Source organism: Ahaetulla prasina, chromosome 3 (genome assembly GCF_028640845.1).
Source record: "Ahaetulla prasina isolate Xishuangbanna chromosome 3, ASM2864084v1, whole genome shotgun sequence".
Classification (NCBI taxonomy): Eukaryota; Metazoa; Chordata; class Lepidosauria; order Squamata; family Colubridae; genus Ahaetulla; species Ahaetulla prasina.
Genome location: NC_080541.1, coordinates 107,882,613 through 107,895,596, shown reverse-complemented (window position 1 = coordinate 107,895,596; position 12,984 = coordinate 107,882,613). Strand labels below are relative to the sequence as shown.

General features: G+C 42.1%; 1 long non-coding RNA gene across 1 annotated transcript; it reads right to left on the bottom strand.

Annotated features, from left to right (window-relative positions):
• Positions 1-10,411: 10,411 nt before the first annotated feature.
• Positions 10,412-12,180, bottom strand: LOC131195576 (uncharacterized). The gene is made up of 3 exons (XR_009154482.1): positions 12,087-12,180; positions 10,632-10,783; positions 10,412-10,535 (listed from the first exon to the last, which is right to left on the bottom strand). It is a non-coding gene; the product is annotated as an uncharacterized LOC131195576 (long non-coding RNA).
• Positions 12,181-12,984: the final 804 nt, after the last annotated feature.

The window sequence follows — 12,984 nt, the reverse complement described above, 5'->3', positions numbered from 1 at the left end:
CTCTCATACTTCTGCTTCTGACTCCTTCTCTTCGTCCTGGCTTTTATCTTCTATCTCTTCTCCACTCTTCTGTTCCTCATCTGTCGCTATACACTGATCATAAAATTCTTGGGCTTTATCAAGCGTATCAAGTCTAATTTTCTTGTCTTGCCAGGTTACTAGCAGACCCTCTGGAATAAGCCACCAGAATATAATCTTGTGTTTGACAAGTTCTGAGAAGAAATGATAGTTTCGCCTCTGCTCTCTCACTCTTCTAGGTACTTGCTTAAGAGTCAGCACTTCTTTTCCTTTGTAGGTCAATGATGTATCCTATGTCCTCTGATCGTGTTTTTTGTAAAACGTACATGCACTTCTCGTGGTAGCTTATGTCGCCGCACATTAGTGTGCACTCTGTATAACTCATTGATGCCATTTTACATTTCAGATTTCTTCATTTGCAAATTATCAGCCAGCAATTCCGTCATAATATTCATAAGATCTTCTTTATTTTCTGTTATGTTTTGGAATCTTAGATAGAACACAGATTTACCTAATTCAAGGTATGTTATTGCCTCTTCGAACTCTCGGTTTGCTACCATCAATCTTTTTTTGGTATCTTCCAATTTCTTCTCTGTTTGCTCTGTTCTAACTTCCACCGACTTTATTCTCTGCTTGTCTCTTGTATTTCTCCTATTTTATCATCTAATTTTCTTATATCTTCTTTACTTCTCCCATGTCATTCTTCAATTCCTCATGGTTCTTCCCTATTGACACTTGTTTTCAAGATCACCTCCTGAATCATGTTCAGTGTCGACTGCAGAGTTTGTAAATTCATTGAGGATCCAGCTTTCTCACCTCCAAACATCTCCTATTAGTTTCTGTCCTGCTGGAGAATATGTCATCTGTGTGGTTTTCTTTGCAGTTTTAACAATTGTCACTGTACTTCTCATATCTAGGCTCTTAAGCAACTTCCTCCACAATACCATAAAATGCCTATTCTTTATGTCCTCAAGGAACTGTCTTCTAATAAAAATTCCTTCTACTCTATTCACTTATCATATAACTGCTATTATCAGATAAATCTTACCCTTATATTAATATTCCCCCATAGCTTAGGCGTTAATCTCCAAAACGTTATTTACTAAGTTAACAATTAATCAAATTCTACAATTGATTCTACCGTTCTAATTAGCAATATTTTTATCAATTCCACTCTAAGTTCATTTAACAATACACAAGCAAAATAACATATAATAATTAAGAAATGTAGTCAAAGCAGGGGTGAAATGCTCCCAGTTCGGACCAGATCGCCTGATCCGGTAGCGATGGTGGTGGGTGGAGAACTGGTAGCAAAAATCCCTGCCCCCCACATGCCCAGCTGAGCCGCGCGATCATCAGAGGTTTCTTTTTTTTTACTTTTAAAAGCTTTTTTTTTTGGCCAAAAAATGTTTTTAAAAGTAAAAAAAAAGCCTCTGATGATCACGCGGCTCAGCTGGGCTCATCAGACCCTTTTAAAAGCATTTTTTCTACAAACTCTTCGGCTGAAGAGGTTGTAAAAAAATGCTTTTAAAAGGCTCCTCTGATGATCCCAGCTGAGTTGCCTGATCGTCAGAGGCTTTTCTTTTCTTTTAAAGGAAAAAAAATGCTTTTAAAAGAAAAGAAAAGCCTCTGACATTCAGGCAACTCAGCTGAGATCGTCAGAGCCTTTTAAAAGCATTTTTTTCTCGGCCAAAGAAGTTGTAGAAAAAATGCTTTTAAAAGAAAAAAAAGTTGGCCATGCCCACCCAGTCACATTACCACCACCATCAAGCCATGCCCACAGAACCGGTATTAACTAACTTTATATTTCACCACTGAGTCAAAGTATCAATTATTTAATTATTTAAAACTAAGTTTATATATCAAAATAAGTCCAATAGTTCCTCCTACTCATATATATAGAAGTTTATCTATCTATAAAATATATAATATATAAAATATATAAATATTACATAAGTTAAATGGTAAATAATAGCTATAAATGTACACAATAATAGATAGGTCATATTCTGTATACTGTAGATCTGCAGCCTTAATCTTTATGGTTTGATTTTTTTTGCTTAGTTCTAGATCCTAATTTTTCCTAAAATGTGGAGGAACATGTAGACTGATCCCACTTCAAGCCAGATTGCAATCCAAATAAGTTAACTTGCTTTTCTATCAAGCCTCCTACTGTTTGTCTAAAAAGTCTATTGTACCGTTCCATAACAATATGCTATCACTGTTATGAACATAGTTTGAAGATGCTCGCACAGAATCAAGTTATCAGTATATTTTGCATAGAATTTGTTTAGCCTTTTGGTGGCTCCTCAGAACCTCATTCAATATAATTCAATTCTTGCCACCTGAGATTGTTTGAAATGGATATGCTATAGAAACTGAACTTGAAGTATATTTTCTATCTGTGAGCTATGATCTTACCAGAACTCCTTTACTTTGGGCTTATTCCCCTCCCCCCCATTAGAAATATTAGGCTTCCAGTGTTAGTTGACTCAAGCAGGAAAACCTCTAGACTCTCTCCACACTTAAAAATTTGCACTGGCTTGTCTGAGCCCTTGGTGAGTTGCTGCAAACAGGGTTGGGTGTGTAAGGTTGGGTGGAGAGAAAGAACTTGGCTTGACGGTCATAAAATGATTCAATATAAAGCAACCTCAAGACTATTAAAATGTAGTGGCTATAACTCTAAGCATGCCCCCAAGTAATCTTCAAAAAGCAATACACTTGATAGGATAGGCAAATCTAACTGAGCTACGTTTTTTAAAAAGGAGATAGTGCTATATCTTATTGCGTTACATACATGTTCAGCCCCATAACTGCCATCTGATAAAAGACTTTTCAGGAAGTTTGAAGTTCCCTGCCCAAAGGAGAACATTGCCCGGTTTTTTGTTCATTACCAGCTTTAAAACAGTGAGGAGTGTCCCTTTACTTTTCCTGTTCAAGTCTGTGGATGCTGATCCTGTTTAAACTAAAGTAGTCCAGTCCACCTTTTTGCTGCAGCCCTGTGTCTGGCATCCTGCCAGCTGAAGTGTGTGGAAATGACACCGCCAGGGCGGCAGAGATTTTCCTTAATTTCTCTCTTTCCCGAATGCAGACAGGCTGACATTGGCTGGAAAGTGGAGCAGCTCGTCAGGGACAATCAATGAGAATCGATCGAGCTGCTCAGACTAGGCTCAGGGCTGGGAAAATAACACAGCAATACCAGTGTGCAGTCACACACACATACACGGAATGAGAGGGATTTTAATGCGACCACCACCTACTTCTATCTTTTCCCAACCCCCCTCCCCATCTCCTCTTTGGCCTCTTAGAAATAGCCATCAACCTCCCTTCGTACGCTGTAAAGTTTGAGAAAGTGGGGGCCTCGATGACGCAACGACGGTTTTCCCATTTAATGTTTTTCACGAAGGAAACTCAACAAGAGTTGAAGTACTTCGGACAATTGGCGACTCACTCACACGTGCACAATGCCTAAGAATAAATGCTTTCCTCCTTGCCTCTACTTCCGACAGCTCTGTGACCGTGTGCGCGGGCGTATTGGGCAAACCACTCACGGCATTATGGCTGCGTCTGAACGCGCGGCACCAAAGCGCGCGCGAAGTTGCAGCTGGCCTGGGGGTCGGGAAGGAGTCGGCGGCAGTCCTGGGAGTCAGCCGTGCAGAACTCCGCCCTTCCCAGAACGAGGTCACCGAAAAGGAACGCGACCAGGGGATTCTGGCGCCCTTAATAAAACAGGAGACGGACGCAGCCTAAGGAGGCAGGCGGTTTCTTGAAAGCCCGAGCCCTTGGAATAAGTGCGGGCGGCTTCTAGTTCTTTGGCGACAGCCTCTTAGCCGCTCTGCTCGGCTTCTGTCCTCGTCCCTCCACTCCCCTTCATGTTTACAAGAGAAAGCAAGGCGTTTCTTTTGACCCTCGGCCTGTCTGCAAACGACCCATGCGGGAGTAAGGATGATGGCCCTCCCTGTCCTGTCCTTCCCCATCTCTCTCCAAGGCTCCTAGCTCCGGTGCCCTCTTTCATTTGAGGCTCCAAAGGAGAGGAATCGGGCGGCAAGTCGAGAGAAAGCTGCAGTTCTGTGGGCGCTGGCAAGCCCCGCGGAAGCCGAGTAAAAACGCATCTGCTTATTATGTGTGGCAGCAGTCACGTATGCACGAATTGGAGAATTAACTTGCTTTCGCAGCGGAGACCAGCCGATGCTGCACAGTGACCAAAAGCTGCTGCGCTCCCAATCCTAGGAGCAAGTAGGCCCCATTGGACGCGGGACTTTGCTTTCCAATAAACACCCCGCATGGCCTCTGTAAGACGGGAGGGCGTCACTGGGATTTAACGTAACGTAGCAGATCAAAGAGACAGCTTGAGTCTCCTTCGCCGGTTCCCATGCGCTTCGCGAGCAGCCATCAGGAGCCCAGACCAGGTCGTGATTGCAGCTCAGAGCGAGGGGAAGAGCCGCTTCTGACGCAGTTGGTGCTCACTCGCCAAGGACGCCTTTTCTTGCGTCTTCTGGCCCTTTGATTGGCATGGTTGGGGCTGTTGTCAGGACCGGAAAGCTACGGCTATCTTCGAGGGTCTGGCTGTAAGCGCTGCCGATTGTCCCTCAGTTCAGCGCTTTTGCTTTGCTTCCGAGACTTTGTCTGTTTAAATTTGCTTACTGATTGCAACGAGTAGATAAATTAAAGTGGTCATTGGTTTAATAAAATGCCACAGGCTGGATCCAGAAAAATCTCCGGCGAATCAGTGAGTCAGAGGTATCTGAAGCTGAAATAACACTTCCTTTCCAAATTATTTTTTCCATTCTTTCGTATGGAAGCCAGTTATACACTACTGATTTTATCATACCTTCTAACTGGCAAATAAATGAAATGGCATAAGATTTTTTGGCTTATTTTTAGGCCAGTCAGTCTCTAGCAAAGTTAATTCACTGGTATAAATAGATAGGAAAAAAAACTGTAGTTCTGCTTTCAGGAGCAAGTAACAATTTACCTTTTTGTAATATTAAAAGAACTTACGAACTAAAATTCAGACTAAAACTGCAGTATTGAAGCTTTCCTTCTCCAGGAATGCACCCACTTACAGTATTAAAAAATCAGCAACCCTAACCCTTGCATGGGTCAAACAGAAACCAACTAGCAGAGAAATTAGGTTAGAAAGAGCATTCTATGCCAGACAACAAAAGCTAACAGTGCAGTAAAGAAAATATGTTCCTGTTCCATTATTTAAGGCAGCTTTTCACTATATATTGGACCAATGGGGATTAAGATTAAACTTGTTTCAGCAGCCAATCATGCCAGAGGCCTCCTTAAATAAAACTGCAGCAGAAAGAGTACAGACAGAAATTGGCTTGGCCTTCCTTGGCAGGGGATGTAAATGTTTGGATTGCCACTAAATATGACACAGGTACAAAGGGAAGAAAGTACATCCAGAGAAGCTAGTATAAACTGGCAGGAAACAAAGTGCTACTTCAGGTGTGAATCTCTCTGGAGGACTCCCAAGAATCTTCCTGGAGCAGTCTCAGTTATTATAGTAGACTCATTTTACCCAAACAAAGGGTCTGTTTCTCCCATTGCTTCTGAGATTTCTGGCTGTTAGGTGTTAAATTTTGAACGCAAGTCACTTTCCACTCTTGTACCCAAATAGGATCTCTGTCCTACTACCATACAATGACAAGGACTATATGGGCTGAGAAACATTAGCACTACTGGTAAATTGGTTGGTTGGCTGTTAAGTTGTGACTCTAGATGATACTGGTTGTTATTAATAATGTTTTTTGCCTATTTAAATTATATTTAAACATGACACATTATTATGTTTAAGGGGAAAAAGTACGGAATAGCGCCAGCAATGATTTGGAGAATCTTTCCTGATATGGTTAAAAAGTATCCCACTTCAAAAACAGCAAAAGCGAGATTGAAAATATAAGAGTTTCTGGTAGAAATTAGCTGAAACTAGAGGTACATAGCCAGAGGGCAAATAGCATTAGCATCTGATGCAGTTAATTTGCTGACTAAGACAAAACTATTTGTCTCTCTGGCAATCTCTTGCAAAAGATTAAACAATGGAGTTAAATCTGTAATATTCTTTAATCCAAAAGAAATCTAAACTCGGTTCTATACTTCTTGGGATTTTTCAAAATGTGGAACACAAAGCAATTTATTCCAGTTTCAATTTGCCAAGGAAAAGCAAGTTGAGAGAAATAAAATTTAACAGAGAAAATGGATTGTATAAAGCAAATAAAAAGGAGATTTATGATTTGAGGGATAATGCATGAACTTGGAGACATATATCTTTCATTTTACTCCTTTTCCTCTTGGCTTTGTTTACCTTCTCATACTTGTGTTTATTCTTTCATCCTTCCAGCATTAACTTTTTGCTTTTTTTCTCTTCCCTAATGTGCAGACCACTTGAATTCAAGTGGAAACTGTTTTAAAGTCCACTTCAAATGTTACATTTTTCTGGACTTCTGGAAGTGAAGTTAAATAAAAGCAACTGTGATAACAATCAACAAACAAGACTTCCCCAAATTTGGAAACTGCATAGCTCAGGGGTTTCAAACTTGATTTCATTCAGAGCCACATCAGGGTTGTGTTTGACCTCGGGGGGGGGGGAGATAGCCAAGGTGGGCATGGCCAGCTCAATGTCACGTGTGTCAGGGGCACCTGGGTGGCCTGGGTGAGGCTGGGGGGATCCATTGTCTCCAGTGGAAGAAGGCCAGACCAGGGAAAGGGCCAAACCCTTGTCCTCCAGAGAAGCCTCACCATCCCCTCTCAGGCCATGTGGTGGACCCCTGCACAGCGGTGCAGGCTGTCCAGAGCCCTATGCAGCAGAGGGCAAGTGCCCTGCCCAGCCCTCAAGCTCCCAGGCCCTGGGCCCCCACAGCCCAGCCCCGCTTCCCTGAGGGGGTGCCGGGATGTGCTTACCTCCTTGAGGCGGCTGCTGCTGTGCTCACTCTCCTTGGTCAGGTTGTTCATGGTGTGTGCAAAGTGTATGGGTCAGAAGGAGGCCCACTCCCTCTCCACACAAGGAGACCTGACTTTATAACCAAAGCATCCTTAGTGATAGGCTGGGAGACCACCACGAGAGGTCAGGAGTAGGAGACAAGGTGATGGCAAAAGGGCAGCAGGGCTGCTGATGGCCAAGTACTAAGGCAGGACTTCCCTCAGATTCTTCCTCCCTCTCATAATCTCCTTCCTTTCTTTTTTTTATTTTCTTCTTTTCCTTCCCTCTTATTTATTTATTTATTTATTATTCACACTTTTATACCGCCCTATCTCCCTAGGGACTCAGGGCGGTTTACAGCAATATAAAAAAACATATATATATACAGGGTAAAACATTAATTTAAAAAACTTATTACATAGGCCGAATATTTAAAATAGAGATATAAATAATAAAACCCATTTAAAACCAAATTTAAAATTTAAACATTTAAAAATTTAAAATTCTAGTCCAGTCCTGCGCAGATAAATAGATGTGTCTTAAGCTCGTGGCGGAAGGCTCGAAGGTCAGGAAGTTGACAAAGACCTGGGGGAAGCTCGTTCCAGAGGGTGGGGGCCCCCACAGAAAAAGCCCTTCCCCTGGGTGTCGCCAGTCGGCACTGCCTGGCCGACGGCACCCTGAGGAGTCCCTCTCTGTGAGAGCACACGGGTCGGTGAGAGGCATTCGGTGGCAGCAGACGGTCCCGTAAGTAGCCCGGCCCTATGCCATGGAGCGCTTTGAAGATCATTACCAAAACCTTGAAGCGCACCCGGAATTCATTTCCCTTTCTTTCTTCCTCCTTCCCCTCTTTCCTTCTTTTTTCTTCCTTGCTTTCTTCCCATCTTTCTTTGTCTTTCCTCTTTCCCTTTCTCCTTTCATGTCCCTTCTTTGTTGCTCAAATGCAAAGGGGAAACATTTCTTGATGCCTCCTTGCCTTGTGATCAAATGCCAGTAGTTTGGTGGTTATGCTAGTAGTTTGTTTTGCTAGCATGCTGCCAGCGAAAACACAGCTCTGGAGGGGAGCGCTGGGCCCTCCTGAGCTCTGCTTTCAGCTGCCACGGCCTCTTCCAGCATGCTGCCAGCCGCCAGGAGGTTGTAGATCAGCGCCCAGTCGGCCTGGGCTGGTCCATCACTGTCTCAAGGGTAGCCCCACAGGCCAGATCTAAGCACCTCGCGGGCCTTGAGTTTGACTCCCCTGACATAGCTTGTCCACCTATTGTCCTCCTCTGCTTTTTGTTAGCTTATCTTAATTTTTCTGTAAGGCATATGCTACTTTTCAAAAACTCTTCTCAAGTACTTTTCTTTCACTAAGGCTGTTGTCTATTAGGTGGATAAGTTTTAAGATATAAAAAAGGGAAATGCTCATTTTTAAAAAAAAATGTTTTCTCTATCTTTCAGTCTTGCTTTTTAAGTTTCACTCCCTGTATGGGTATACCAAGACAAACTTCACAGTTTTTAATGGAAATAGTTGGGCTTCTTGCCTCTTGCCAAGATTTCTTAACCCTTGCTTACATGTGGGGTCCAGATGGGTAGCGCTGCTCAAGACAGATCAAGTGCGTAATCTGGGGGTCCTTTTGGGCTTGCAGATCCTGCTTTAAGAGTAGGTGGCACCATGGCTAGGAGGACCTTTGCACACACTCATGTCCTCATTTCCTCTCGTTTGGATTACTGTACCATATTCTACCTGGAGATGCCCTTGAATACCATTCAAAAACTTCAATTTATGCAACTGCAACTGCACAGGTACTTAATCGTGATGGGTATACAGTACATAGAACACCACCACTATGGAAGCTGCACTGCATTCAAGATGCAGATTGCTACCTTTAAAACCCTAAATGACTTGGGATTGGGTTACCTAAGGGACCATCTCTTCTCAATAATTTCTCTTCATCCAGTTCAGTCTAGTAAATTAGGGTTACCGTGGGCCCCATCAGCCTAGGAATGTCAGCTGGCAGCGGTGCCCTTCTCAACAATAGCCTCTGCTCTCTGGAACTTTCTTCCTTCGGAGCTCATACTGGCCTCAACCCTGTTAGCCTTTTGTAAAGATAAGACCTGGCTGTGTGGACAGGCCTGGGGGTTCTGAAAGTGTAAGGGGCTTTGTTACCTAGTTGTAGTCTTACTTTTTATGTAATTATTAACGATAACTCCCAGTTGCCTATATGTATTATTTGTAACTGTTTTGTGTTTTAATGGTTTTAATTGTAATATTTTTCACAACCCTCAGAGTCAATTGGATTGAGATGTGTGGCTATAGAAATTGAATTGAATAAATAAATATGATCAGCTTGTGTGAGAGAAGTAAGAAAAGAGAATTTGCATCCATTGAAATAAGAGAGAAAAAGGATACTACAACATAGCAGAAAAATAATGACATGATGAGAACAGAATCTCCCCTAGTGCTGCATTTTTAGTAATACCCAGTTAAACAAACCCCAAACTCTGGAAAATACATTTCATTGAGACCTTTTAAGTTCGTCCATGAATTATCTCCACTACTCTTAAAACCAGTTTTTTTCATCTACATTTTTGCTTTCTGGCCAGAGCTCATGATGACTCCAGAGATTTTCAGAGTCACCAAGAGTGGGATTTATCTCCTAGGGGCGCTGGAATCTATTTTCCCAGTAGGTGGAAACCTGCTCCCAAATCCTACAAGAACGAGGGGGAATGGCTTCATTCCTTATTCCCAAAGCCACCATCTTGAGACCAGGTAAAGGAGGGAGGCGCATTCTCAAGGGCACAGCTGTTCATGCAGTAACAGAACCAAGAGAACAAGCATAAAACAGTGGGGTGCCCAGCCACAGATGGGCATCTGTAAGAGGATTGCTTTGAAAGGTCTTTTCCTGTGGTTTCAGAGGAAGAGAGAAGGAACAGGCTGAGAAGCAAATCTCTATGCAGAGTGGGAAGTGTGAAACCAAAGGGCTGCTTTCATCATCAAATTTGGCAGGTATGCAAATTCATGAAAGTGCAAGAGCACAACCTTTTCATTTGTCATAGAGATGACGAATACAGTGTGTGAATAGTACTTGAATAAAATGCCTGACATATTAACTAGATCCATGTATTGTATTGTGCTAGATCCTGCTTATTTGAGAACATGTGGTATCCAGAAATCAACTGAAATCAACTGGGCTACTAAATCATGTACTAATTGTAAGCTCACGTACAATACATTGCAGAAGTCAACCCTTGAGGTTACCAGAGTGTGTATTACCATTTAAATGTCATCTTGTTTTAAGAAAGGGCATGATAAAAGACACTCTTGGCCTTTGCCTCGTTCTTGGAAACAGGGAGAGTTTTGGATCCAGAAGCAATTACAAATGTTGTTTCTGCTCTTCTGGAAAGTAAGAATGAGAAAATATGTCACTCTACTTGAATTGTAACTTTCTGCAGCTTCATTTTATTAGACCCGGTGTAGCTCATTAACAGCTGCAGACACACATTCATAGGAGCCACATCATTATCCAAACATGTTATAGACAAATAGATTTAAGTATACCGATAGTATCAAGTTCCAAATCTCCTGAGGTCTCCTGACGGTAGCATGCAGCTATTGGAAAGACAGAATGGGGCCTGTAATGACACCATGTAAAAGGCTTCCATTTGAAGAAACAACTGTCTTTCAATAACACCAGTTCAAACCTACCTGAGAGTTAGGAATGGCATTTTTACCACTTATGCCTTCTATCCTTACATCTTCCAGGCTGTCCAAAAGGATACAATAGTTGGTGCTCTGGAAAGCCACTGAGAGGGCATCCATCAGCCATCTCTGATGCATGCTTTAAATGAACTTATTCCCTAAAGCATAAAATAGAACAAAATGAATCAGTAGTAGTTAAATGTAATTGGAGACAGAGGACTACAAGCATTACTTCCATGTGTTTGCAAGCAAAGATGACAAAAGTTTCTGTCCTACATTTATGCTTGGGATGGACTTTGAAAGCTGTCTTATCAACAGGAAACAAGGTCATTCTACTTTTTTTTTTTTTTTGTATTTACATTACTCTACCTCCTCTTTATACAGAGGAAAAGAAAGAAAACGGAGAAGTTCTTAAAACTGCTGCCACAAAATGACTTGGACTCTGTTGGTTTTTGCTTCTCAGCGTTCCCGATACCTCAAGGGGATGGCATAGTTGCCTTCCTTTACTCGGATGGAAAGTTGTAGGAGTGAATAAAGACACAAACATTGTTTTAAGTACCACAAGTGGCCCTTCTTTCTTAGAAGAGATGACCAGGGAAAGGCTGCAAGAGAATCCTTAGCAATGTGAATGCGGGGAATCTTGCAAACTAAATTTGACTCCTGGTTTCAGTCACATTCCTTCAGGTTTCCCTTAACTATTCCTTGCTGTTTTTTCACTTTCTAACCAGAATCACATTTAAAGAAAAGAAAAAAACCAAGCTATGCAGGCAGTCTTCAGCTTTATCCATTACAGGAGAACCCATAATACTCAGAGGCAAAAATTACCATACAAAAGGAAAGAAATACATCACATTTTTCAGGTTCCAGCGAATCCTGGAAAGGCTGTATCAGTCTTTTCAACTGAAATTGTTCATGGCTACCTGCCCAGAGGCTAGGAAGAGGCCAAAGATGGAGTGCTAGATTGGGTAGGCCATTGTTCTATACCAACAATGAAGGTTTTGGACTTTGAAAAATCACTGAATTCAGAAGGAGCTGGTGGAGAGGGGCAAAAGCTTTCTGATGTTTAGGCAAGCATCTCAAAAGCAGAGTTTTAATTCTCTTTTGTCCTCCAGCTGTTCACACACATAGCAAATAGACAAAGTAAATACTATCTGACAAACTTTTGACAAGCTTGAAACTCTTGAGGTTTACCTGGCAACTAGCTGTAACAGTTACGTATCTGTTTATCAATTGCATGATAATTATGTCCACTGCTTGCAGAGACCTCACATACTACATTCTTCTCTTCTAATCTTATTTATCTTTAGTCAGCACACCTGGATCTCTGTGTACATCTTCTCTTCTTTGTGCTTCCTGACACTTCACCTCACCACCACCCCCCAGTTCTCACATGCGGTAACAGTTTCCCCTTTTCTCCTCCTTTTCCATTCTCTAAACTGACCAGACTCTCCTCCCACTTACACAGCTTGTCAGCATTCTGGGATTGTTTTTTACGTGTTGTTGACCTCTACAACCTCTCTTCACGGAGAACTGCAGCACTCTTCCTGCTTTAAACATGTTCCATCTGCAACCTCCCTACAGAATTCCTAAATCTGATAACCAGGGGGTGTATTTTCGCTTTGAACAGAGAACGGTTGACCTTTGCTGGTGGAACAAAGGCTGCACAGAAAGGGAGGAGGGAGCCGGCTTCATTGAGAAGCGCTGTTGTTTTACAAACCCTGTGTAAAGAGGAAAGGTTGGCTGCAGTTAGCCACAAGCTGCTTTGCTTTGCTTTGCTTTGCTTTCTTCCAAGTTCTTCCTATCACAATCTCCTCTGGATTTTAGAAGGGGAGAGAGGAAGAAAGAAAAAGAGAGAGAAAGAATTCTCTAAATTATTCAGTAACAATAGGATAGCTGTAATAGCCACCTACTCCTCTAGTTTATGTTTAGCAACTCCGGTCTGAAAGAATAAGCAAACACTATTTGTTTCTTCAAGAGTGCTTCAGTTCTGCTCAGAGCTCCCAGTGGCCACAAAAAAGTGCAAATGATTCTTGACATTTGAGATCACTTTCTTGCCCAAACTGATTTGAGCTCCTCTTAGGGCTTAATATCGCTTCATAAGACAAAGTGCCCTGCGTTTCAGTACATGTAAGCTCTCTAGTGACTGGAGAAATGCCTTCAGATCATTCCTTTATTTGGAAAAAAGAGTTCAGGGTTTCAATATCTGCAGTTTGAAAAGTTTAAAGTTTTATACACTGTTAATCTAATCTACACCGTCTTTTCCATCAGGTAACAATATATTGCAGCTGTACATTTGGACTTGACAAAACGTTGAAGTATATCCTCTCCCTCAAAGAGGTGCTCCAAATCTTGATTCCAA